The sequence below is a fragment of the Macaca mulatta genome, chromosome 1 (genome assembly GCF_049350105.2).
Source record: "Macaca mulatta isolate MMU2019108-1 chromosome 1, T2T-MMU8v2.0, whole genome shotgun sequence".
NCBI classification, from domain to species: domain Eukaryota; kingdom Metazoa; phylum Chordata; class Mammalia; order Primates; family Cercopithecidae; genus Macaca; species Macaca mulatta.
In genome coordinates, this window is record NC_133406.1 from 218243682 (window position 1) to 218270089 (window position 26408).

The 26408-nt window shown below is 52.2% G+C and overlaps 1 protein-coding gene and 1 long non-coding RNA gene across 5 annotated transcripts in view; both read right to left on the bottom strand.

Annotated features, from left to right (window-relative positions):
- The window catches only part of EPHB2 (EPH receptor B2), a 206064-nt gene that overhangs the window by 146057 nt on the left and 33599 nt on the right, over positions 1 to 26408 (bottom strand). The window lies entirely within an intron of this gene.
- On the bottom strand, positions 1165 to 9803 carry LOC144335382 (uncharacterized). Its single transcript, XR_013406225.1, has 2 exons — positions 5210 to 9803; positions 1165 to 1261 (listed from the first exon to the last, which is right to left on the bottom strand). It is a non-coding gene; the product is annotated as an uncharacterized LOC144335382 (long non-coding RNA).

Consider the following 26408-nt stretch of genomic DNA (forward strand, 5'->3'; position numbering starts at 1 on the left):
TGTGGTGGCTCACGCCTGTAATCCCAGCACTTTGGGAGGCCGAGGCGGGTGAATCACTGTAGCTCAGGAGTTCCAGACTACCCTGGGTAACATGGCAAAACCCTGTCTCTACTAAAAATACAAAAATTAGCTGGGTGTGGTGGTGCATGCCTGTAATCCCAGCTACTTGGGAGACTGAGGCACGAGAATCAACTTGAACCCAGGAGGCAGAGGTTGCAGTGAGCTGAGATCTCACCACTGCACTCCAACCTGGGTGACAGAGTGAGTGAGACTCTTGTCTCAAAAAAGAAAAAGTAGTAGTATTGGAGAATCAAAAATAGATACTATCACTGACTTAGAGAAATTTACTGATTTGAAGCAAACCCTGTATGGCTCCTGCCACTAGTTCCCAAGTACTTTCCAAGCTCCACATTCTACCTGCGGATTGGGCCCTTGCTGAGTCTGGCATCCTGGGCTCTGTTCTGTGGCCTTGGAACTTGGCTTCCCTTTGCCTTCAGATAGCCTGCTTCACCAGGGCCCCATGTGGCCTGAGAATCTGTTGTCCACATCACATTATGAACATGCACATGGCTGGGGCCCGTCCCACCCCAAGAGGGGCCAGTGAATGGTAACTTAAACCAGGTTCAGCCCCACCCCTGCCACAGTCTCCTGTCCTACAGTCTGTAAGGGAGATCCCAGACATAAGGGGTCCCAGTCTATAAGGGGGATCCCACAGCAAAGGAAGAATCCTAACCCTGCCTGGAGGTTAAAGGAGACTTCCCAAGTGAGTGGCAACTGGCTTGAACCCCAAACTGAGTAGAAGACAGCAAGGCAAAAGGAAGGAGGGAAAGAGAAAGCACCAGCAGAAGGGGAAAGGGTGTCTCGGGCAGAGAGAACAGCTTGTACAAAGGCCAGGAGGAGAGAATGATCAGGGCCCCTTCAAGAACCTGCAGGAGGGAGAAGGAAGGCCTAGGAGAAAGAGAACTCCAGACACCAGTCTTTTTTTTTTTTTTTTTAATGGAGACAGGGTCTCTCTCTGTCACCCAGGCCAGAGTGCAGTGGCAGCATGACTCACTGCAGCCTCAACCTCCAGGGCTCAAGTGATCCTCCCACCTCGGCCTCCTGAGTAGCTGGGACTACATGCGCGATCACCACACCCTGCTGGCTTGTTTGCTTGCTTGCTTATTTATTTATTTATTTATTTATCTATTTAGTAGAGACTGGGGTCTAGCTATGTTGCCCGTGCTGGTCTTGAACTCTTGGTCTCATGTGATCCTCCCACCTCGGCCTCCCAAAGTGCTGGGATTACAGGTGTGAGTCACTGTACCTGGCCTCACAAAGAGTCTTGAATGCCAGGTTGAAGGACTAAGACTTCACCCCTAAGATAGCAGGGGACCATAGAAGAAGTGGCCTGACAGCTGTTGCTGTGCTCTCTTGTGTAATGGATCCATGTTATAGATGAGGACATTGTAGGATTAGAGAGGTACGGAGGGCTTCTCCAGGCCACACAGCTGGTCAGGACCAGAGAAGAGATTCCACTTTAGGTCTGGTGGCTCCAAAGCCCTCGCTCTTTCTGAGAGAGGCTGCTGCCTCGGAGGAGACGTTTCCAGAATGCCTGCATCCCTCCCACATCAACGCTTGGCTCCAGGACCACCTCCGCAGCCCTCGGGAGTGTGGGTGCAGTGACAGAACACCCCAGGGTGCCATCTCTGCTCAGCATGACTCCCTGGGCTCTCTTGCCAACCGCACCTGGCATCTCAGGCAGTTAAGCAGTCACGGCTCTGCTGGGGCATTTTCTCGCATGTCGATGTTTCTCAGGAGAGCTGCTCAGCAATTTCCCATCACCATCTTCACCAGAGCCTCTGTGTCTTCAGCATTAGTGACCATTTCTTTCCCACCATTTCCCACTGACACCCTGAGAGGCAATGCCAGCCAAAGAGCCAGCTTCTGGCAGGGGCTGGTGGGGCCCTTGATGTGGAGCAGGGCTTGAAATTAAGAGAGCTTTTGGGGTGCAGAAGACACAGGGGGATGAGGGGCACCCTGAGCCAGTGGTGGGAAGGAGGACATGGGCCAGGAGGTGAAGGAATACTGCTTCCACCACTAGGATCTCTATCATCATAGCTACTGTCTACTGAGCACCTACTACCTGCCAGGCACTATCCCATGCAATGGACATCCAGCACAGCACCTGAGCTCCTCTAAGCTTTCCAAAACCCTTCAAGGGATGGGTCATTGCCCCCATTTTGCAGATAAGTAAACCAAGGGGCAGGGGGAACAAGTAAGCCGGCAAGATCCCTGCAAGTTGGCTGCCAGTTGGTGAGGGAGGCAGGCTTTGATTTCTGGGCTGTGTGACCCAAACTCCTTTCCTGATCCCAAGGAGCCTTTTGGGAGTTGAAAGTCTCCGGTGACAGCTGATGCAGGCAGCGGGGTCGCGAAGGGTGCGCTTCCAGGCCTCAGGTGGCAGCATGGGATCAGAGCACCTCCACTTCCCCAGCTTGAGCTAGACGCCCCTTCTCTGGGCTCCAATTCACCCTCCAGAGTGTGTCTGAGGCCCTTTCCTAGTCTGGTTTTGGACTGGGCCCGGGGCCCTGCAAGCTGGGCTGCTAAGTGGAGGATGAAGGCCATTGGTGCCCAGCGTGACCTGGAGACAGCTTCCCCTGAGACACAAGGAGAGGCTACGTCAGATGGCCTTGTGCTAAGCCCGCAAACATGGCAGACCCGGCCTTGTCTCTGAGCCAAACAGAAGCCTCCCAAGCTGCTGGCTGTGCCACCCCGCTGGTCCACATGAGAGCCGGAGGCCACAGGACCACAGACCACAGCTGGGCCCAGTGCCCTGCCCGGTCAGCCCATCAGCAACCCAGCCCCACACTGGGGTTCCTTCTCACCAGGAATTCTGTATTGGTGGTGGTGGCGGCAGCCTGGGGCAGCACAGTCAGACCTACTGATGCTGGGAGCAGGCTCAGAAATGTTTTCCTATAAAGGGCAAATTGGACCCGGAACCTCAAGCATCTCACCACGCTGGCTCGCATCCCACTGGGACAGGATACTTCTCTGATGGGGTGGGTGATGGGTGGTCCCCTCAGGCTGATGGGCTCCCAACCCCTTCCCTGCTAGCCCTCTCCTTCCCCCACCCAACACAGGATGCGGCCTCAGTGACCTCATCTGGGAAATGGGAATAGTAAACAGCACCTACTCCATAGGTATGGACACAACACCCTTTGCACAAGGCCTGGCACAGTCAGCCTAGCTCAGAGGAGGCTAGTACCACAATCATCGTCGCCCCTCCTTCACCTAGAGGCTGACATGGCTGAGAACAGCTCCCAAAGAAACCTCTGGGGTGGGGTGGGATGAGTGGGACAGGTGAATCTGAACAGGGATAATAATCATAATCCTTATTTCCAGCTATTGAGTACCTACTAGGTGCTCAATGTACCAGGCACTGTGCTAGCGACTTTCCATAGATGATGCCATGTGGTCCCCATTTCAAAGATGAGGAAACTGAGGCTCAGAGAGGTGCTGTGACTTGCCTGGGGTCACCAAGGAGGCAGTGGTAGTGCTGGGACTCTGAGTGCCATTTGAGGCTTCCTCCCGGCTGCCTCCCTTCAAAGCTCAGAGAGTCCCCTGTGCTGTGCCTGGGAGGGAGCGTTCACTTGGCCTTATTTAAAGTTGCAATTATCTGTCCCATTTCCCACTGGCTACAGCTGAGCTCTCCAGGGAGGCAGGAAGACCCTGATGGAGGAGGATGCTGCGAACAGGGAATGTCTAAGGAATCTTCCCTGAGCCTCCAACTGAAGGAGCAGAGAAGACATGTACTCCTGCGGGAGGCCCTCTTCCTGTACCTGGCCTCTGTCCCCTCTGCCCCCGCCCCAGGGAGCAGACCAGGCCAGCAGTGGGTTCCCAGGGTGGGGAGGTTCCTTGTCAGTCCCGCAAAGGTTGTGAAGGGGTCACATCATGAGCTGAGGCCTTAGGGATTGCTGGCATGCAGCATGAAGGCAGCACCCAATGCAGACACGGAAAGACTTAGCAGCCTGGGGGTTGGTCCAAGATCCCATGGTGAGGTAGCAATGTGTGGGGCCTAAGACGCAGAGTGACAGAAAGCCCGTGGAGAGGTGGAAAGACAGAACTGGGGAAGGGCCCCAGGGCTCCAGCAAAGGAGAATGCTGGTGCTCAAGGGATGGACTCAGGGTTTCCTTTTTTTTTTTTTTTTTGAGACAGGGTCTCTCTCTGTCACCCAGGCTGGAGTGCAGTGGCGCCATCTCGGCTCCCTGCAACCTCTGCCTCCAGGGTTCAAGCGATTCCCTGCCTCAGCCTCCCGAGTAGCTGGGATTACAGGGGCCTGCCACCACGCCTGGCTAATTTTTGTATTTTTAGTACAGATGGGGTTTTGCCATGTTGGCCAGGCTGGTCTCGAACTCCTGACCTCAAGTGATCCTTCCGTCTCGGTCCCCTAAAGTGTTGGGATTACAGGCGTCAACCACTGTTCCTGGCTAGACTCAGGGTTTTCAACACACTGGTGCTTCCTAAAGGCTTTGCAAGGAGCAGAGTGCAGTGGGGATCCTATGCTACAGACAGCCTCAGAGGTTCTGGGCCAAGGCTCCCTATGAAACACTCTGGTGTGGCCAGAATTGGTTCCCAGAATGTCCGGCTCCTCACCCTCACCCAGATACAGAATTAGACTCAGACAGACACCCACTCCACTCTCCCACAAGCAGCCCTCAGCACCCCTGCCTATCCTCCCAGGCTCCGCCCTCCTCCCGTTTTAACATCCCCTCTGAGCGCCTCCTGTGCATCTACCCCAACCGCAGTCCCTGCTTGGAGGAACCCAAACTGGCGAGGGTGACACCCCATCAAGCAGTTCTTGTATCTGCCACTGGAGCGAGGGGCAGGGGAGCGGGAACCTGGCAGTGGAACCCAGGTGTTAGGTCCAAACAGCACGGAAATGGCCTATCCAGCGGCACATCCCAGGGTCTGAGGCAGTGGCCTCAGCAGTCATTTAGACTTTTTTTTTTTTTTGAGAGTCGCCCAGGCTGGAGTGCAGTGGCACAATCTTGGCTTACTGTAACCTCCGCCTCCCTCCCTGGTTCAAGAGATTCTCCTGCCTCAGCCTCCTGAACAGCTGGGATTACAGGTGTGTGCCACCACACCCGTGTAACTTTTGTATTTTTAGTACAGATGGGGTTTCACCATGTTGGCCAGGCTGGTTTCAAACTCCTGGCCTCAAATGATCCACCCGGCTCGGCCTCCCAAAGTGCTGGGATTACAAGAGTGAGCCACTAAGCCCGGCAGAGTCATTTACATTTGAACCCCACTTTCTAACCCACTACCCCAGGGTAAGTCTCGAGCTTCCCTTTCTGAGCTGTGGGATAGGAACAAGATTGGTACCTGCCTCGCAGGTGGCTGTGACAAGATCATGCATGTTAAGTTCTTAGCCCAGAACCTGGCTATAGTAAGTGCTCAGTAAAATGTTGACCGTGGTCATTATCACTCAAATTATAACACAAAGCAATCACTCAATAAGCGGATGTTATGATATTGTTATTATCAACATCAGCCAGCACCCTCTGGGCAAGGCTGAGCAGACTTGCTTTCTCTTTTATGAGAGACAGAATAATGTCCCTGAGGAGATGCCCATGTTCCTAATCCCCAGAATCTGGGAATGTTGCCTTATGTAGCAACAGTGACTTTGCAAATGAGATGAGATTAGGAATCATGAGATGGGGGGATTATCCTGGATTAGCCAAGTCGGTCTAATATAATCATAAGTGTCCTTGTAAGAGGGGGTGGGAGGGTTAGCATTAGAGAGGAGATGTGATGTCAGAAGCCAGGTGGGAGTGACACACTTTGGGGATGAAGGAGCCACAAGCTCTGGGATGCAGGCAGCCTCTAGAACGCTCTAGAAAGGGCAAGGATCCTCCTCCTGAGCTTCTGGAGGTAGTGTGCCCTCCACCGCCCCCGGCCATTTCAGCCCAGTGAAATCCTTTTCAGACGTCTAACCTCCAGGGCTGTAAAACAATAAATGCATCTTGTTTTAAACCATGAAGACTTTGGTAATTTGTCATAGCAGCAACAAGAAACTAACAGACCATCCTCAGTCAAGAAAGTGGTCATCTCTCACACCCCGTGATGGCGGGATCTGTGAACCCCACACACTCACTCCTTGCCGTTGAGAAACCACCCAGACCCTCCGCTGAAGGGCATTTGAAGTGGTGGGGGGAGCGGTCTGGCCACTTTAGTTGACATCTATGGTTGAGGGGAGCCACCCCACCTCCACTGTGTGCCCGTCCAGGAGAGGCTTGGAGCTGAGGCGGGGCAGGTGCTGGTCCTGTGTGATTGGTCCCTGGTGGGCCCAGCAACAGTTTCCGTCCTGGAAGGATGAGATTGCAGGTGGGGGTGTGCTGGTGCTCTCAGGGGTGCCATGGATGTAGTGTTTTCCACCTGCCAAACCCTGCCCAGGACTCGTCTTCCCAAAGCCCTATGAGGCAGGAACTATTATCAACCCCATTTTAGAGATGAAGAAATTGAGGCCCAGAGAAGTGAAGCAACCTGCCCAAGGCCATCCTGCAGGATGTAGCCTGGGTTCTGCTTGCACAGGCCCAGACTCAGGCAGCTCAGGTCCTCCATGGATGCCCTGTCCACTCCCAGATCACTCAGATCCTGGCAGCTAACCCCTGCGTGGGCCTAGCTATGTGGGTCCAGGGCTGCTCTCTGCCCAGCACTCTCTAGGCCTCGAGGTAGGAATCGTGCCCCCTTGTCTGCCTCACTGAGGGTCTGCACAGTGGCTGGCCATAGGCACCGGATGCTGCTGCAGAGAGCAGGACCCACGGGGGAGGAAGAGATGCTGGGAATCACTGGGCACCAGCACTCCTGGGTGAATGCCAGCCTTCCTCGTGATAAGCCACTGCAGCCAGCGCAGAGCTCACCCAGGCTTTCTATGGTGTGGGGCCACCACGCTCCCATTTCACAGAAAATCAAGATAATGAGAAGGATTACAATAGTGGCCATTGGTCAAGTCCCTGTCCATGCCAGGCACCAAGCTAAGTGCTTACTGATGTCTCCTTTTGTCCTCTGACACATCCCCTACAGGAAACTCCTAAATCATCCTCATTTCCAACTAGGTCACTGGGATTCAGTGAGGGGAAGGGGCTTCCCCAGGTCATGAAGCCAGGAAGGAGCCTTGCTGGAGACAGGAGCCTCAGAAGCCCACTCACACACCACCCCTTGGCCCCTACCAAGACCCTCATTGGACAGAGGAGGAAGTAGGCCCCCAGGGGTTCCTGGCTTGCTCAAAGCACAGGGGTTCAGTGAAAAGGTGGCCTGGGAACCTGGTTTCCAGGCCCCCAGAAGAGGCTGCCTTCCTTTCTGCCATAGGGTGTCCCTGAGCCACTCTTGGGGGGTAGAGGTTCCAGCTGAGGGTCCTGCAGCCCTGGGAGGAGTGGAGGGTGTCTGAAGTCTGCCCAGCATATGGCCCCGATTCCATTTTCTCCTGTCTCTGGTGGGACACCAGCTGCTGGGAGCTGGGAAACTGGAATCAGGGGTCCCCAGTGGCCCCTGGTGCCATCAGGGACACTGCTTGCACCCTGGTCCCTTCCCATACGCCACCAGGAGACGTTCGCCTCAGATGACTCCGGGTGATGTCGGTGCCAGGCTGGGAGGAGGGGGAGGCAGGCTGGGCGTCTGCCACAGCAGGCCTCAGAGCCCCGCTCGGAATCCCAATTGAGCTATTTTTAATGTGCTTCAATTTTCATTTTCTTTTATTGGAAAACACAGATGGTGACTTGCTGCCCCCTCACACACACTGAGCAAGGCAACGACAGGCAGAGATGCGCAGCAGACACGTGTACGCCCCCCTCCCTCTGCTGGGGAGCCAGAGCTGGCAACCAAGTCCCTCAGCTGCCCGGGGCCTTGGTTTCCCCATCTGCAAAATGGGCTTTGCTGAGGCAGCCCTGAAAGCCCCTGGCAGACTGCACACTCCATGAGGGTCTGGGTGAGCTGGGGAGGAGGCTTCTACTGCTTCAACTGGGCATTGGCAGGGAAGGGCGTCCAGGGAAGGGTTGCCAGGGAGAGAGAGGTCCCGGAGAGGGAAGAAAGAAGGAGAATTGTTAGCTCTAGGGAATTATTTCCTAGCTGTACTTTGAGAATTTCCATCCCCATTTTACAGAGGAGGGAATGGAGGCTCAGTGCTCAGTGTCAAGTGCCCTGCCCAAGAGCGGGTGGCTGACCTGGGTCTGTGTGGACATGGCTCCAATGCTCATTCTCACCCCTCTCCAAATGGTTCCCAGCCAGATGCTCTGTTACTTATTTTTTCATTATAAAAGCAATACATGCTCATTAGAGACAATTTGGAAAACACAGAAAAGTCAGATGGAAGTATAAAGTACAAAATAATAATTATCTCCCCCCACTATCCCTCCCCCTCTCCACGACCAATGCCAACATTTTGGTGTGTTCGTGCTACTCTTTGTTTTTTTGCTTCTCATAATCTGTTACACTTTGAACATCATTTGGTGGTGGCACAGGGTAGTGGCTGGCTGTGCATCACAACGGACTTGGGCAAGTTTTAAAAACATCAGTCCTGGCATTCCCTGATGCCCATAAAACCAGAAGAGAATCATGGGGGCAGGCTCGTAATTGGTAGCTGGGAATCTGTATTTTCCACAAGCCTCCCAGGTGATGCTGATGCTGCTAGCCTAGGAAGCCTACAGACGTGCACTTGGCAAGACCACGGGCTCTGGAGACAGCTGGCATCACCTGGGTCAACCTGGGGCTGGGCTGTGTGGCCTTGGTCGCATGCATTCACCTCTCTGAGCTACAGTTTCCTTATCTGGACTCATGGGACCCTCCTTTGCAGGCTTGTGGGGAGGATGAGAGAAAAAGGCCAAACAGGCTCTTATATCCACCCGAGACTCTGAGGGGCTCAGCTTTGCGAAGGCTGGAGAGCTGCTCCTTGAGGACAGAATCAACAACACCTGAAGCTGGGGAAGAGGGCACAGGTGGGGCAGGAGGTGCTTTTAGAAGCAAAACCAAAATAGATGTCATCAAGACTGCCTCTGCAGACAGGGGACAGAATTGTCCCTGTCTTAAAAAACCCAGGCCCCCACTACCAAGCATGGAATTGACCTGAGCCCACAGTCTTCCCCAGCCCACCCTGTTTGCCAAAATTCTGCTCAGCTTTCAGGACCTGGCTACAAGGTCATTTTTGGGTTCCCTCGGCCCCACTTTCTGTGAGCCTCCACCCCGTCCTCCACGCTGGGAGATCATTGTTTCTGAGTGCTCCACCTCCACCCAACTGTGGGGTCTTGGAGGGCAAGACTGAGTCAGGTTATGCTCTGTCTGAATAAGTCAAGCATGAACTTCTTTAAGTCTAAGTTTTCTCAGCTGTAAAATGGGTGACTTGTGTTATCCATCTGCCATGCCTCAGAGGTTTGGCATCTATAGCAAATTAGAGGATGCAGGTGCCTCTTGAACCCATAGCGTGCACAAGCCTCAGGTTGATAGGCAGTGAGAATGTTGCACTGGTGGGATCTGGGGCAGGTTCTTGAGCCTCTCTACCCCTCCCCTGACACACACGCAGGCCTGCTGTTAGGCCCAAAATTTGGCTTTGAAGCAGTGGGTGTGGCTGTGGTGAGAGAATCCCTCCAGAGGGTGCTACAGTCATCAAGGAAGGTGAGCTGCTAATTGTCCCCCTTGTGAGGATGACACCTCCTCTAAAGTGTGTCACAGAACTCAAGGGGATGGGGGTGGGGTGGTAGAAAGGGCTTTGAATTCTCTGCCCAAAGGCTCGGAGCCACCTGGTGAGGGAGGTGACTGGGCAGAGGTGTTGGTATAGACCGAGGCACAGCTGAGCTTCCTGAAAGGCAACAGCACAGTGCTAAACAGTTTGCAAGGCCCCTTCCCATCACTGTCAGGGAAACTCAGACACTCAGACACTCATCAGAGCCTCCCTGAGGGCATACTGCAGGGTTGTGCTGAGCTCAGCCGACTCCAAAAGGAATGAGATCCCACCATCCCTCAGGGCAAGGCAGATAATGGGGGCCAGGTGGCAGGAATGGCCTGGGGCAAATGGACCACCATTAAGTGCAATAAAGGGTAACAGGTACTGCAATTGAGAAGTACACAGGGAGCACCCGAGCAGTATAAAGGAAACAGGTAAGCCTCCGTGTCCCCATTTTACAGATGAGATAACTAGGGTTCGGTGAGGCCAAGGGTTTTGCTCAAAGCCCATGGTGATTAAGTTTCCTTTCAGGATGCTTCATGGCAGGTGAGGAAGCTAGACAGGAAAATAGCTGGGAATAATGTTCCGAGAGGAAGGACCAAGTGCAAAGGCCTGAGGAGGGAGCATTCATTATCCAATTCTGTCATTTTCTGGTGTGTTCATGAGTTAACTAGATAACCATCCATCCACCCACCCATCACCCATCATCCATCCATCCATCATTCATCTACCCACCCATCCATCCATCCATCCATCCACCATCCATTCATCATTCATCTACCCATCCATCCATCCATTCATCCATCATCCATCCATCCATTCATCCACCCACCCACCCATCACCCATCATCCATCCACACATCTATCCATTCATCCATCCATGCTCCATGCTCCATCCATCCATCCATCCATCCATCCATCCACCATCCATTCATCATTCATCTACCCATCCATCCATCCATCCATCCATCCATTCATCCATCATCCATCCATCCATTCATCCACCTACCCACCCATCACCCATCATCCATCCACACATCTATCCATTCATCCGTCCACGGTCCATGCTCCATCCATCCATCCATCCATCCATCCATCCATCCATCCATTGTCCATCCACCAGGACCTGGCTGGGCCCCCAATAGGTACCAGGCTCTGTGCTAGGAGATGAGGATATGAACTGGTTCTGACAACTAGCTGCAACCTCACAGACTATAAAATCTTGAGTGGCCCTCAGAAAGAGGTCCAGCTTGCCCCCTTATACCACTATCTCGCAGAGAGGGAAACTGAGGCTTAGAAAGGTGACCTGATCATGCAGGGAAAGACCATGAGTGAGAGGTGGCACTGGGACTTGAGTCTCAGTCTCTGGAGGGCAGCCAGAATCCCGCCCTGGCTTTGGATCACAGCTCAGGTGTGGCACAAGGACAGCATGGTATTCTGCTTTGAGGCTGCCCTGGGAGCCCCAGGGAGGCAGTGCTCATGCAAATGAATGCCAGCTGCCACTGGATACCCGGACCAGGATGGACCTTGACCTAAGCATTGCCTGGTGCCCTTATGACGTGCTGCTAGTATCATCCAACTGCCTAGGAAGCCCTCTCCTAGGAGAAGCTGTTCTTTCCTAGGAGGGTCCCTCTCCCTCTATATGACCCTTCCTGACCCTAGGCCTTTTCAGGCTGGGGTCCTGGACATCTGGCAGGGTACCTTCAAATTATCAGGGGCTATCCCCCAGCTTTTGGGATCCCTACACCTAAAAACATAGCTTACACATAGTGAGCATGGTGTGGTTTTTTTTGGGGGGGAAAGGGTCTCACCGTGTCACCCAGGCTGGAGTGCAGTGGCACAATCATGGTTTGCTGCAGCGTTAACCCCCCAGGCATAAGTGATCCTCCCACTTCAGCTCCCAAGTAGCTGGGACTACAGGTGTGCACCAACATGCCTGGCTAATTTATTTTTATTTTTTGTAGAGACAGGGTCTTGCCATGTTGCCCAGGCTGGTCTTAAACTCCCGGCTTCCAAAATTGACAAATGGGATCTAATTAAACTAAAGAGCTTCTGCACAGCAAAAGAAACTACCATCAGAGTGAACAGGCAACCTACAGAATGGGAGACAAATTTTGCAATCTACTCATCTGACAAAGGGCTAATATCCAGAATCTACAAAGAACTCAAACAAATTTACAAGAAACAAACAAACAACCCCATCAAAAAGTGGGCGAAGGATATGAACAGACACTTCTCAAAAGAAGACATTCATGCAGCCAACAGACACATGAAAAAATGCTCATCATCACTGGCCATCAGAGAAATGCAAATCAAAACCACAATGAGATACCATCTCACACCAGTTAGAATGGCAATCATTAAAAAGTCAGGAAACGACAGGTGCCGGACAGGATGTGAAGAAATAGGAACACTTTTACTCTGTTGGTGGGACTGTAAACTAGTTCAACCATTGTGGAAGACAGTGTGGCAATTCCTCAAGGATCTAGAACTAGAAGTATCATATGACCCAGCCATCCCATTACTGGGTATATACCCAAAGGATTATAAATCATGCTGCTATAAAGACACATGCACACGTATGTTTATTGCGGCACTATTCACAATAGCAAAGACTTGGAACCAACCCAAATGTCCATCAATGATAGACTGGATTAAGAAAATGTGGCACATACATACCATGGAATACTATGCAGCCATAAAAAAGGATGAGTTCATGTCCTTTGTAGGGACATGGATGAAGCTGGAAACCATCATTCTCAGCAAACTATTGCAAGGATAAAAAACCAAACACCGCATGTTCTCACTCATAGGTGGGAATTGAACAACGAGAACACTTGGACACGGGAAGGGGAACATCACACACCGGGGCTTGTCATAGAGTGGGGGGAGCGGGGAGGGATAGCATTAGGAGATATACCTAATGTAAATGACGAGTTAATGGGTGCAGCAAAGCAACATGGCACATGTATACATATGTAACAAACCTGCACGTTGTGCACATGTACCCTAGAACATAAAGTATAATAATAAAATAAAACAAACTCCCGGCTTCAAGCGATCCATCTGTCTCAGCCTCCCAAAGTGTTGGGATTACAGGCATGAGGCACCACACCTGGTCAATTTTTAACATCATTAGGGTAAACGTTACACAGATGAGAAAACTGAGGTTCAGGGATGACAAAATTTGCTCAGAGTCCCATGACTGGTAAGGAAAAGAGCAAGGACGTGGATTCACACCTCTCTGACTCCAGAGTCTGCTCTTAGCTTCCCTTCCAGAATGCCCGAGGCTGTCCTTCCCATCTAATCTAATTGTCTTACCTTTCAATGGCCACCACCTTTTCGAAACCTCCCTGACTGTCTCTAGCCCCCTCCCTGGAACCGGTCTGGGCCTGCCTTATCCTGGGAGCTCATCCATGTGGGGTCTACCCAGTGAGGCTGGGGTCTCTCAGAGGGTGGGACTCTCAGCAGAGAATGACCCAAGTATTCCAGAACCACCCAACCCTGAGCACCCTCAGGCCCCCACGACAGCAACCCCCTATCACCCATAAACACAAAGGCCCTCCACCACCCAACATCACCTCCTACCATTACTCTGTTTTTAAAAAAGTTTGTAAGTGAAAAAAGTATATGCTTACAAGATATTGAAACAATATAGATGGGTATAAACTGAAAGTCGAAGCTCTTTCCCTAGAAGAAGTCACAATTAAACACCATTTAGGCATTTTACTGCACATAAAATGTATTTATAGAGGCACAGATGCATATTTATTCCTTTCAAAGTTGCAAATGGAATTGTACCCAGCATACTGTTAGTAACCTGCTTTCGTATCATAGACATCTTCCGACCCGGGTACAGAAGCTTCTAGCACGTTCTGTCTACAGCCCCCTCATGTCTAAGGTTCTTGCATGTAGCCTCTCTCTACTCACCCCTCGAGGTGTCTGTGAGGAGAAACTGAGGCAGCAGGTGCCGCCTTGTTCTGGGGCTGGCTCAGTGAGATGGGGCGGGGTTAGTTCGGGGTGGAAGTGGGGTCAGCACAGGTCCGTGGGCTGGAGAGCGTCCTCCAGCTCTCCCCTCTCCCACCAGGGCTGCCTCACACGCCCGCTGCCCCCGCCACTTCCCCTACACCTCATAAATCTGCAGGCGGCCAGGCGGGCTCAACCCAGACGGGACGCCCTCCGGAGACTCCCAGATAAAGCCGCCCACGGGCGAAGGGAAGGACTGGGGCCCAGTCCGCACCTCAGGCGGGACTCAGGGTCAGGGCCAGGTCAGGGCCCAGGACCATGAGGTCCTGGCGGTCAGTCTGATTGAAGGCTCCCTGTGCTTCTCCCAGGGGACTGTCCCAGGCCAGCCGCCCAGCGGAGCTTCCTGCCTCCCCTCCGGACCCTTCCGCCGCCCCCATCCATCCTGAAACCACAGCCACACAGACCTTTCCCGAACACCCCCTTTATCATGTCACTCCCTACTCGTGGCCTGCCCGTGGCTCCCCAGGGCCTGTGGGAGAAAGTGCAAGCTTCTTCCCACGGAATTCCTGAGCTAGCCCCAGCCATCCCTTCCAGCCTGATGGACCCCCAGCCCACCCCCGCCTCAGAAGCCCTCAGCTCAGCTGTCGGCCCCTCTCCCTGCGTTTCCACCTCCCCACTTGTTCTGAGTCCATGTAGTGAACATCTCTGTGCCCAGAGTCAGAATGTGGCTGCATCCCCACAATGACGGGACCCTGGGTTCGTCAATGACGGTCTCAGACAAAGAACTACCTTTCTAGAGTTGTGAAATTATATAAGATGAGCTGCTTAAATTGCAGGCACAGTGCTTGCCCATTCATAAAGACTAAATACAGGCCGGGCGCGGTGGCTCACGCCTGTAATCCCAGCACTTTGGGAGGCCGAGGCGGGCGGATCACAAGGTCAGGAGATCGAGACCACGGTGAAACCCCGTCTCTACTAAAAATACAAAAAATTAGCCGGGCGCGGTGGCGGGCGCCTGTAGTCCCAGCTACTCAGGAGGCTGAGGCAGGAGAATGGCGTAAACCCAGGAGGCGGAGCTTGCAGTGAGCCGAGATCGCGCCACTGCACTCCAGCCTGGGCGACAGAGCGAGACTCCGTCTCAAAAAAAAAAAAAAACAAAAAACAAAAGACTAAATACAGGTTAGTTTCCTTCCTTTCTTCCCTGTGCCTAATAATAATAATAATAGTACCACTGGCAAACACAGTGTTTACGCCAGGCACAGTTGGAAGCATTTACATGTAGTAATTTATGAATATTTAATATCCTAAATGTTCCTTTGACATAGGTACTGTATTATTCCCATTTTACAGATGAGGAAACCGAGGCACTTTGCAGTGAAGTAATTGCCCAAGGTCACGTGGCCATTTTAGGGCAAAGCAAGGATTCAAACCCAGTGCATCTAGCTCCCCCAGAAGCCCCTCCTAGTGAGATGGCTCCCCTCTCTGTCCTTACCATTCGTCTACTATCAAGAGTTCTGAGCTCACCCTGGGCGCATGGGCCAGAAGGGCAGGGAGGAGGTGGGTAGGCCAGTGGGATGGATGGGCCTCTCTGAGGCTTCTTTCTCTAGACCTTAGCGTGGCTGAAGTTGGCCTCCTGCCCATTTGATTTGGGGCATCCCCTCCCCTGCATCCATCTAAAAATGTTTTTTTTGTTGTTGTTGTTGTTGTTGTTTTTGGTCTTTGTTTTTAAAAATAGTAACAGTGAGCATAAACAGATTCAGGGACAGCAAGTCGGTGCATTGACAGGAGAGGCCATCTTTCTGGCGTGTCCATGCCCTGGCCAAGTCCCTTCCTGGCTCTGGACCTCAGTTTTCTCACCGGGGCCATCTGCAAGAGGATTTAGTGGCACCTGACACTGCATTCTAGGATGCCATAAACTGGGAACATTTTCCCTTTTTCAAATCTCTTCAATCCCGTGATCCCTCAAAGAGAAAGTCTCCACTGGGGCTGCTGAGACGTTAACACCTCTCCACCTCTCTGAAACACACTGGCCTTTTGCAACAAAGAGCAGGAGGGGGGGCCTTGGGCTCAGGGTCTCGTACGGAGCTGTCTCTAGTGCACAGGCCCCTCGGTTCACCTCTCCTGCCCCTCACCTCACCTCCCCTGCCCCTCATCTCACCTCACCTGCTCCTCACCTCACTTCCCCTGCTCCTCACCTCACCTCCCCTGCCCCTCATCTCACCTCCCCTGCCCCTCACCTCCCCTGCCCATCTCACCTCACCTGCTCCTCACCTCACCTCCCCTGCCCCTCACCTCACCTGCCCCTCACCTCACTTCCCCTGCCCCTCACCTCACCTGCCCCTCACCTCACTTTCCCTGCCCCTCATCTCACCTCCCCTGCCCCTCACCTCCCCTGCCCATCTCACCTCACCTGCTCCTCACCTCACCTCCCCTGCCCCTCACCTCACCTCACCTGCCCCTCACCTCACTTCCCCTGCCCCTCATCTCACCTCACCTGCCCTTCTCCTCCCCTCCCCTGCCCCTCATCTCACCTCACCTGCCCCTCACCTCACCTCCCCTGCCCCTCGCCTCATCTCACCTGCTCACCTCACCTCCCCTGCCCCTCACCTCCCCTGCCCCTCATCTCACCTCACCTCTCCTGCCCCTCACCTCACCTCCCCTGCCCCTCACCTCACCTCCCCTGCCCCTCATCTTACCTTCCCTGCCCCTCACCTTACCTCCCCTGCTCCTCATCTCACCTCACCTCTCCTGCCCCTCACCTCCCCTGCCCCTCAACTCCCCTGCCCCTCACCTCACCTCCCCTGCCCCTCACCTCCCCTGCCCCTCACCTCCCCGCCCCTGCCCCTCATCTCACCTAACCTCTCCTGCCCCTCACCTCCCCTGCCCCGCACCTCACCTCCCCTGCCCCTCACCTCACCTCCCCTGCCCCTCATTCACCTCCCCTGCCCCTCACCTCCCCTTCCCTCCCCTCCCCTCCCCTGCCCCTCACCTCCCCTTCCCTCCCCTCCCCTCCCCTGCCCCTCACCTCCCCTATCGACCTCTCTTTTCTGCTCTGGGGCCACAAAGATGCCCAGTGTCTTCAAGAGCCTCTGCCTCCTGACACACGGCACACAGGAACATGTAGGGGAGGCAACTCCCCATGAACAGCCTTGACAAGAGAGGGCAGGCGGCAGTTCTGAGGTATGCTCTCCATGGCCTCGTGCCAGGCCTGGGGGATCGAGCCCCAGCTGCCCACAGCAGTGGTCAGCTCCACTACACACCTTGCGCCACCTTTGCTTGCCTCCCTGGGTCCCTCTCTGGCCCCCTGAGCCCTGGTCTCAGGCGCCCTCCCTTCTGCAGAAGCCCAGCCAAGGAGTGAGCACAAGGCTGGAGCCGGACATGGTCACCCTGTCCTGCCTCTGCTGTATTTATGGTTACAGTTAACTTCTGTGTGTGTCAAGAGATGCTGGTGTTTTATTTATGGCAGGATATGGACTTTCCATCTTCATACATTAAATAGAAAAGTGAGTCATTTGTAGAACAACAGTGAGAACATGGCTTGAGATGGTAGAAGTTGAGACTGACCGCGGGGAGCCACAGGACGGGAGGTTTCTGAGCACCTTCGAGCCACCATTTTGGTTTGCTCTGGGGACATTTCTGCTATCTCCATGGGTTGAAAGCTTACTGGCTGCCTGTCTCACTCCTGGGGTGGCCATAGGGGGTCCAACGTCTCTGGGGTGCCCCTTAAGGAGCCCACAGAGCACTCAGGCCCAGGATTTGGGGTCCCTACAGCGGCCTGGAACCCCAGGGGATCACGAATCGGAGTGTCTTGGGCCCATGTAAGGGTGGAGCCAAGGCTGAGTTGCAGGCTCTAAGGCCTTCCTATCTCTTGGTGAACGAGGACTCATCCCCGCAATCCCAGCACCCTCCCGGCTTGAGGTAGAGATTTGGGGAAGGCCCCTTCACCACATCTGGAGCTCATTATGCCGAGAAGCTGGAGAGGCGGAGGATATAAATGGGTCCAGCAAGGGTTTAGATAAATACTGGGATGATAGATCCGCACCAGGTTATTGAGGGAAAGTGAAAGGATGTCCAAGGAAGATCCTTAACCTTGTCAAGCTCCCCGACAAACTGTCCCCAGGAGGCCCGTCCACTCAGCAGCCTCATCTCCTGCCTCTCCCCCACACGAAGCCTGGGCACAGCCAAAGGAGAGGGCCCCTCCCACTCCGGCCTCCACGCTCGGGCCTGTGCTGGTCTCTGCACCTAGCCAGCCCTTGCCTTCCCCTCCGACTTGGCTCACGGGAGCCTTCCCTGACCACTCAGACTGGGCTTGGTGCCTGCATTTCCTCCGTCAGGGCAGGGAACTGACTGACTTTGGATGTCCACCAAAGCCACCTGACTGGACCATGACAGCCCAGTGCAGGACCCAGTGCCTCGTGATCATGTGACAACAAGAGGAGCCATCATTTAAGTGTCCACCACAGGCCAGGATGTGTGCCGAGTATTTTATGTGCAGTGACTCATTTAATCCACACGACAATCTGGCGAGGGACCCCCATTTTACAGATGAAGAACCTGAAGGTCAGAGAGTTAAAGCAACTTGCCCAAGGTCACACAGCCAGGATTTGGGAGACTGGGCTATAGATCCAGGGTTGCCCAACTCGAGGGCTCACGCTCTTTCTTCCATACCACGATGTCTAACCCGGCAGTGGGTGAAAAAGACTGTTGACTGGAAGAACAGATGGGAAACAAAATATCAGCCTGGGGCCAGGTGTAGTGGCTCATGCCTGTAGTCCCAGCACTTTGGGAGGCCAAGACAGGAGGATCGCTTGAGCCCAGAAGTTCAAGAGCAGCCTGGGCAACATAGTGAGATCCTGTCTCAAAAAAAAAAAAAATATATATATATATATAGCCCAGCATGATGGCATGCATCTGTAGTCCTAGCTAATCAGGAGGCTGAGGCAGGAGGATTGCTTGGGCCCAGTAATCTGATGCAGAAGTGAGTCATGACTACAATGACTACACCATTGCACTCCAGCCTGGGCGACAGAGCAAGACCCCAACTCAAAATACATGTGTGTGTGTGTGTGCGTGTGTGTGTGTGTACATGTGTGTAAGTATACATATATATTTACTTTATAAATATTAAGCTACATGAAAATATTAAAATATTAAAAATGTATTTACGTGCATATAAATATATTTTTATATGCAAATATATAGATCAGCCTGGATCCAACTCTGCTCAGGCCTTCTTCAGAGGCTCTTACTAAAAAGTGGGTTTTAATTCCCTTGTATGTCCTGACTACATGGTAATTTTATTATTATTCTTTCTTTGAGACAGGGTCTCACTCTGTAACCCAGGCTGGAGTGTAGTGGCGCAATCAGGGTTCACTGCAACCTCGACCTCCTGGGCTTAAGCCATCCTCCCACCTCAGCTTCCCAAGTAACTGGGATAACAGGTGCACACCACTACGCCCAGCTAATTTTTGTGTCTTTGCAGAGACAGGTTTTCGCGGTGTTTCCCAGATTGGTCTTGAACTTCTGGGCTCAAGAGATCTGCTTGCCTTGGCCCCCAAAGTGCTGGGATTAGGGGTGTGAGCTACCACACCCCACCTAGTAATTTTAGAGTGTTGCACACTTATTCTTCTGCCTATACAAGGAATAAAAACCATCATAAATAACACCTGTGAAGTACATCAGACATTTCCAAGAACATTCATCATGTTTAAGTTTCACAATAACCCTGCATGGTTTCACTGGACAGATGAAGAAACTGAGGCTGGGAGTGGAGAAATGACCCACCCAAGGCCACAGGGAACCAGTGAACGCCCAAATCCAAAGCCTGTGACTGGTGTCACTGTGCACAGGGTGGAACTCCAGACTAAAGCCCGATTTTTAAAGAAGCCAGACCCCAACTTGGGGTATTCTCATCTCTATGATGGGAACAATGGCCCTAATTCATTCTCCACTTCCCAGGACCCTCATGGAGAAAGCCGGTGGCCTTCATGACAAAGGAGGTGGCCCTGCAGCAAGGTGACTCCAGAAGGAGCTGACATCATTCCTGCCTTTCTGTGTGGCGGTGATCCTCCCGGCCCACTGTCTTTGATCTTGTGCATCCCCACTTCCTACATGAGGACGGCACAGCTTACAGGGGCTAAGCATCTGAAAGAAAGCCACATGGTGGGTATGTGGCAGAACCAGGATTTGAATCCAGGGTCAGCTCACATCTCCCAAGGCGGAGGCTATGGAAGCTTCTGGAAAGGCGTAAAGGTAGAGAAAGTGAGCCCTGACCAGCAGGCTGAGGACAGAGCTCCCCACTCAGGTTCTGTTGAGACTTGGAAGACAAGGTAAAGACATACAACAAAAGTCAGCTCAGCGGTGGCCAAAATGCTGACTTGGGCTTGGGCCTCGAGGCTCAGATCTGCCTGTTCCCGGAACAGCAGAGATAACAGGGATCCTGTTACAGCACCGGGACACTTCTGGGCAGGTGAGCACACCTCTGCGCTCCTGCCACCTGGCGCCCCATCAGTCCTGCGTGCAGGAAGCAGACGGGTGTGGGTGGCAGGTGAGAGCTCCCATCTGTCCTGGCAGCCTCCAGGCCCACTCACTGTGTGACCTCTGTTAGGTCCCATACCCCCTCTGTTCTTCGGAGCATCCTCCCCAGCAAATGAAGGGCTTGGACTGACGAGTGTTCTTCAAACTTCAGTAGCCCTTCAACTACTGCTAGGGCTTTGGCTATTTCCACACAACCACTTGAACTCCACTTTACTTTTAATATTTTCACGGAAATGAATTCATCAGTAAAGGAAAAATCAGGCTACTGCTGGAACTAGAAGAAAGGCAGCACCAATTCTGAGAATCAGAGACAGTTTGGGGAGATGCTTAAGAGCATGGGTTCTGGGGCCCGCTGCCTGGATTCCTAGTCCTTGCTCTGACATTCTGGAGGTGTACCTGGGCAGGTTACTCAATCTCTCTGTGTATCAGCTTACTCATCTGGAAGGTGGATAATAGCACCTATCTCATAAAGTCATAATGGGATGAAATATTTGTAATATGTGCAAAGTACTTAGAAAGTGCCATGTATGTATAAGTTAAACTATTCACGATGAAAACAAGATGATGTCCTGGCGTTCCGGCTCCCTAGCAGGGTCTGAGCTTGAAGTCTGCTTTTCCCAATTGAAAACGGAGATTAGGGGCTGTCAGAGAGGTGTTAGAGACGTGCTGGCAGGAAACAGAGACTTTCTCCGTGAGTAATCAGCAGGCACAGAGGAGAAGGGAAGGGGAACTTTCTTACCGTGTGATTCAGCGTTATTTAATGCCATTTCCGTGTTCCCCTGGAGCCTGCTCCGTCTGACTGTCATGTAAACACAGGACTACAGCACATCAGAAGTCTGGCTCTGGTGACCCACAACTCCAGAAAGAGAAGAGAGCAAAGCTCTGATGCCACAGAAAGGTCCGGGCCTCAGCACCCAGCCCAGCCCATCTCCCCTGCTTCCCTGCCCCTTGCCTGCTGAAAATCCTTCTACTGCCCTGGCTACTACCTTCCCTGGATTCTCGGGTTGCCCCAATGTAAACTACCCCACTGCCTTTCTTTTCCTGGAGAGGTGGGACATGGGAGAAGTTGAGATAAGGATTCTGAACTTTAAATTCCGCATCTGACACTTGCTTGCCATGTGACCTTGGGCAAGTCACATCCCTGCTCTGGTCTGTTTCCTTATCTGCCAAATAAGAATATAACAGCCTTCTTCAGGGGGCCTTGGGGGCTTATTAATAAGATAATGCAGGTTAAGGTCTTTGCACAGCTCTGAGTGCACAGTTGGCACTCAATGAATGTCAGTTGTTGTTATAAATAAATTCAAAATTTGAGAAGAAAGTCCTTTGTCAAACCACGTGTCTTGATTGGGGTATCTTCATGCATCCCTTCCTCATCTCCATCCTTTTGTCCGTATGTCTTTCTAGGTGTTCCATGAGGGCAGGGGCCAGCTGACTCATCTCAGTATCCTCAGCCCCCAGTATAGGGTCTGGTACCCAGTGGAGGTCCAGCTGAGTAAATGAATGAATGAATGAATGAATGAATGAATGAATGAGTGGCTCTGGTAGACCCAAGCCACCCTGTGGATGGGGAGGAGATAGCACCCTTCCCCTCTCCATCCTGGGCCCGATACCTTCACCTTCCTTTCCCCTTCCCTCAAAGAGGAGCCAGGAGGGACCGCTCCCTTGGCAATGGGAGCTGATGTCACATAGGATCTGTGACACAAGACAACCAAGAAACACCTGTTGTCACTCACAGAACCAAACACCTTAGTCTGAATCCTTCAATTCACCTCCAGGTTTCTGTTTGATCTTTATCATGTGCCTGGACCTGGGCGAGGCAGTGTGGGGGGTAGAGAGTTCTAGAAGAAATGTACATCCCAGTCCCTGCCCTGCATTCCTCTTTTTTCCAGGGCACCAACATGCTGGCAACAAGCAAAGCCACAAAGTAAAAATGAGGCTGGGCGTGGTGGCTCACACCCTAATCCCAGTACTTCAGGAGGCCAAGGTGGGCAGATCGCTCGAGGTCAGGAGTTTGAGACCAGCCTGGCCAACATGGCGAAACGCTGCCTCTACTAAAAATATAAAAATTAGCTGGGCGTGGTGGCACCTGCCTGTAGTCCCAGCTACTAGGGAGGGTGAGGCATGAGAATCACTCGAACCCAGGAGGCGGAGGTTGCAGTGAGGCAAGATCCCACCACTGCACTCCAGCCTGGGCAACAGAGTGAAACTCCATCTCAAAAGGAAAAAAAAAAAAAAGCCACAAAGTAAAAAGGAAAGAATGGGACAGGCCCTGATGACCAGCAGCTCACAGATAAGAAGCCCCATGACATGTGTCGCCTACCTTGTTGGTTTTCATAAAACACGATACATTCTACTAGATTGGTGCAAAAGTAATTCTGGTTTTTGCCATTACTTTCAAAGGCAAAAACCACAATTACTTTTGCACCAACCTAATACTATTTCTAGAAAGAACTGGAGGAAAACTTTAAGATAAATTATGTAATTTATTTTACTTTAATACTATATATATGTGTGTGTGTGTTTATGTATGTATATGTATCTCAGGACATTAGAATCAAATTTATGTAAAAAGAGGACCCAGAGCCGGGCACAGTGGCTCATGCCTGTAATCTCAGCACTTTGGGAGGCCGAGGTGGGCAGATCACAAGGTCAGGAGTTTGAGACCAGCCTGACCAACATGGTGAAACCCTGTCTCTACTAAAAATTAAAAAATTTGCTAGGCATGGTGGTGCGCACCTGTAATCCCAGCTACTCAGGAGGCTGAGGCAGGAAAATGGCGTGAACCCGGGAGGCGGAGCTTGCAGTGAGCTGAGATCACGCCACTGCACTTCAGCCTGGGTGACAGAGCAAGACTCCATCTCAAAAACAAAACAAAACAAAACAAAACAAACAAAAAAGAGGACCCAGAAAGCCCCTTGAGGTAAGGGAAAGATAATTCTTCCATGAACCTAATTAGGAAACAATGTTTGCTCTGAGCTTCCCAGCAGCCAAAGTGAGAAAGGAAGCAAGCTGGGAGGGTACAATGAAGGAATATTAAGAACAACAGCCAAACTTACTGAGTGCTTACTCTGTGCCAGGCATTAAGAGCTTCACTTGTGGAAACACATTGAATGTTCACAGTAACCCAGTAAAATTGGGAAGATTATTTGCTCCATTTTACAGATGGGGAAACTAAGGCCAGAGAGGATTAAATAACTTGCACAAGTGGCTAGCAAGTAGTTGAGCCAGGAAGTGAACTAGGAAATTCGGTTCTAGAGCCATACTCGTTCTCAGCTACCATGCTATTCTGCCAGGCCCTTACATGCGATTTTTTACTGGCTTCATACAGTTCTACCAGGTGGGTGTTATTATCTTCCAGTGCTGAATGAAGTTACTGAGGCACAGAGAGGTGAAGTAACTTGCCCAAAGTCACACAGCTCATCAGTGGCTGAGTGGGGCCGCCCAACTTCCTTGTCCTTTTCCCCAAGCAGACCGGCTCCACTCCACAGCACGATGGGTTCTAGAGTTCAAGCCACCAACCAAAGGAAGCAAATAGGTTCATTCCAGGTGAAGAGACAGGTCACACCTGAGTCCCCGAACGGCAGAGGAATCCCGACAGCTAGCTTGCCTGCTCTCCTGCAGGCCGCCCCTGCTGGCAGAGGTCCCTGATGACTGGGGGTCTGGCAATGCCAGCTCACAGACCACATGCCACCCCAAGGTGTTTGCTTTGCTCAGCTGGGTGGGTGAGTCATCTCAGAGCCCCCCTCCCTTGCCTGTGACTGTGCAAGGGCTTTGGCAGCTGGGATTTGAAGAATCTCAAGCCCCTCTCGATTTGCTCTACTAGGATGACAAAGAATCTCTGGAACAGCCTGGTCGGTCTGGCATCCACAGACCTTGATTTTGAGTCGGACCTTGGGCAAGCTACTTCACCACCTGGGGGCAATGTCAAGGATTAAGTAATATAATTAGAAAAATATAATTCAGTAAAAGCGCTTATCAGTGCTTTGGCACAGAGAAAGTGCTTAATAAATTTCAGCCATTATTAATACAAGTAACCTTGCCTGGGCTATCTGTGGCCCACAGCGGCTCTGACCACAGTGAACAGAGGACATGAGTCTGCCTCGCTCAGGCCCTCAGCCCGGTGACTGAAGCCTGAGCAGAAGGCAGTTCTCCCTGTTTGCCTGGGTTTCTGGTAAGCAGCAGCTGATGCAGAACCCGAGTTTGGCTGTGTGATCTGGGGCCAGCCAATCTCCCTCTCTGGGCCTTAGTTTCTCCCTCTGTAAAAGAAAAGGCTTGGACTGAGGGACTCTCCTGCTCTGACCACCTGTCACTTCTTCCTTTATTTCATCTGACTTTAAAACACTCCCTAGGAGGGAGGCAGGGCTGCTCCTAACCCCCTTCCAGGAATGAGGAAAGCAAGGTTAACCTAAGAGATTTGCACCCCGAGGGGGTCACAGGTCAGGAGGGTGCAGAGGGAAGCGTGTGGATGTGGCTTCAGACAGAGCAGGGTCTGAATCCCAGCTCTCCCACACCCTCGTGGGAAGGTCATGAAGAAAACACACTTCATACCCTCGTGACCTGACTTCTGCACCCTGAAAGGTGGGGGTGAGGCCTCCCATGCAGGAGGAGATCAGTATTTAGAGGTGTGTACTGGAGGGCCTAACACGGTCCATGGTCCACGGTCCACAGTAGGTGGTCGATCATGGAAGTTTAGTTATTCTTTGTAAAAGGCTAATTTCACCATCTCCTCTCCCCCGTGCAGGAAACACTGCAATGACTTCCTGTTGCTCCAAGTGTGAAGACACACAGGGTGTGGCTCGAGGAGCCCAGAGGCCTCCCTGGCCTCACCCTGCCCCTCTCCCCATCGAGCTCTCAGTTCCAGCCACTCTGGATCCTTCTGGCCACCAATAACTCACACTCCTGCTGGGCCTTTGCCCAAGATGTTTCCCCAGCTTGGTGCACCCTCCCTTCCCTTTTAGCCAGGTAAACTCCCGCTCATCTTTCAGGCCATACTTGTGTGTCACTTCCTCCAGGAAGCCTTCCCTGGCCTCCCTACCAGACCCAATCATTACAGCCTTTTTTGGCAGTTGTGAAAGATGCAGTTGCCCCATGTCTGTGGGCTCATTCTTCGAAAACTGTCTGATCTGTTGCCAGAGGTTGTAAGGTCCACAGGGCAGGTGTCTGGTGCTATCTTTCCACGGCTGCACTCACCTCCTTCCCTGGCAAAATGCCTGGCCCAGGGCACGGACTCAGTCATTACTGGATTTCGATCAGAGCAGAGTTGATCACTATGTGTTTGGACGTCTTTCTCACCAAACCGTGCTGGCATATAGAGAAGCTAAACATCCTGATCCTGCTGCATCCCCACTGTGCAGGCTGACTGCTGAGGTATGGAAACGGGTGGGGAGATAGGCTTTGGAAGATAAGCTGCAGATTGTCACAGAATCCAGGACAGCGTCAGCTAGACACACCAGCCACATCTGTGGGCAGACGTCAGGCCCCCCCCTGCACTCACAGCTGCCAATCATCTGAGGCCCAGCCTGAGCCTTGCTGAATGACATCAACAAAGCCCCCCATTACCAAGCACCCACCGTGAGCTAGACTGCTGCATGGATTATAATTATCTCAGTATGTCCTCTCAACCCCTGTGACCACCCCCTTTCAGAGATAAAGGAAACTGAGGCTCAGACAGGTCACTTGCCCAAAGCCAAGCCATTAGAAAGTGGAGAGGGATGTTTGCAGTTTTTTTTAATCGAAGTATAGCTCATATACAGTAAAGCACGCAGATCTTAAGTGTACAGCTTGATGAATGTCTCAAATGCATATACCCGTGTAACTACCACTCAAAAAGTTCCTCGTGTCCCTTCCTCATCAATATCCTTCCCTCACCACAGGCAATTGCGATCCTGATTTAATTGCCATTGATTCGTTTTGCCGGTTTTGAAGTTCCTATGAGTGAAACCAGTCGGGTATGTATTGTTTGGTGTCTGGCTTCTTTTGTGAGGTGTAATGATCTTGAGATTTATCCATGATCTGTGTGTTATCGGCAGTTTGTTGTTCTTTTTTATTCCTGCGTCATATTCCATCGTGTGAATGAATACCCCACAATGTATTTGCCCGTTCTTTGTTGATGGATATTTGGGTTGTTTCCAGTCTGGAACTGTGACAGGCAAAGCTGCTATGAACACTGTGCTCTAGTCCCTGTCTTTCAGCGAACATGTGCATTCATCTCATT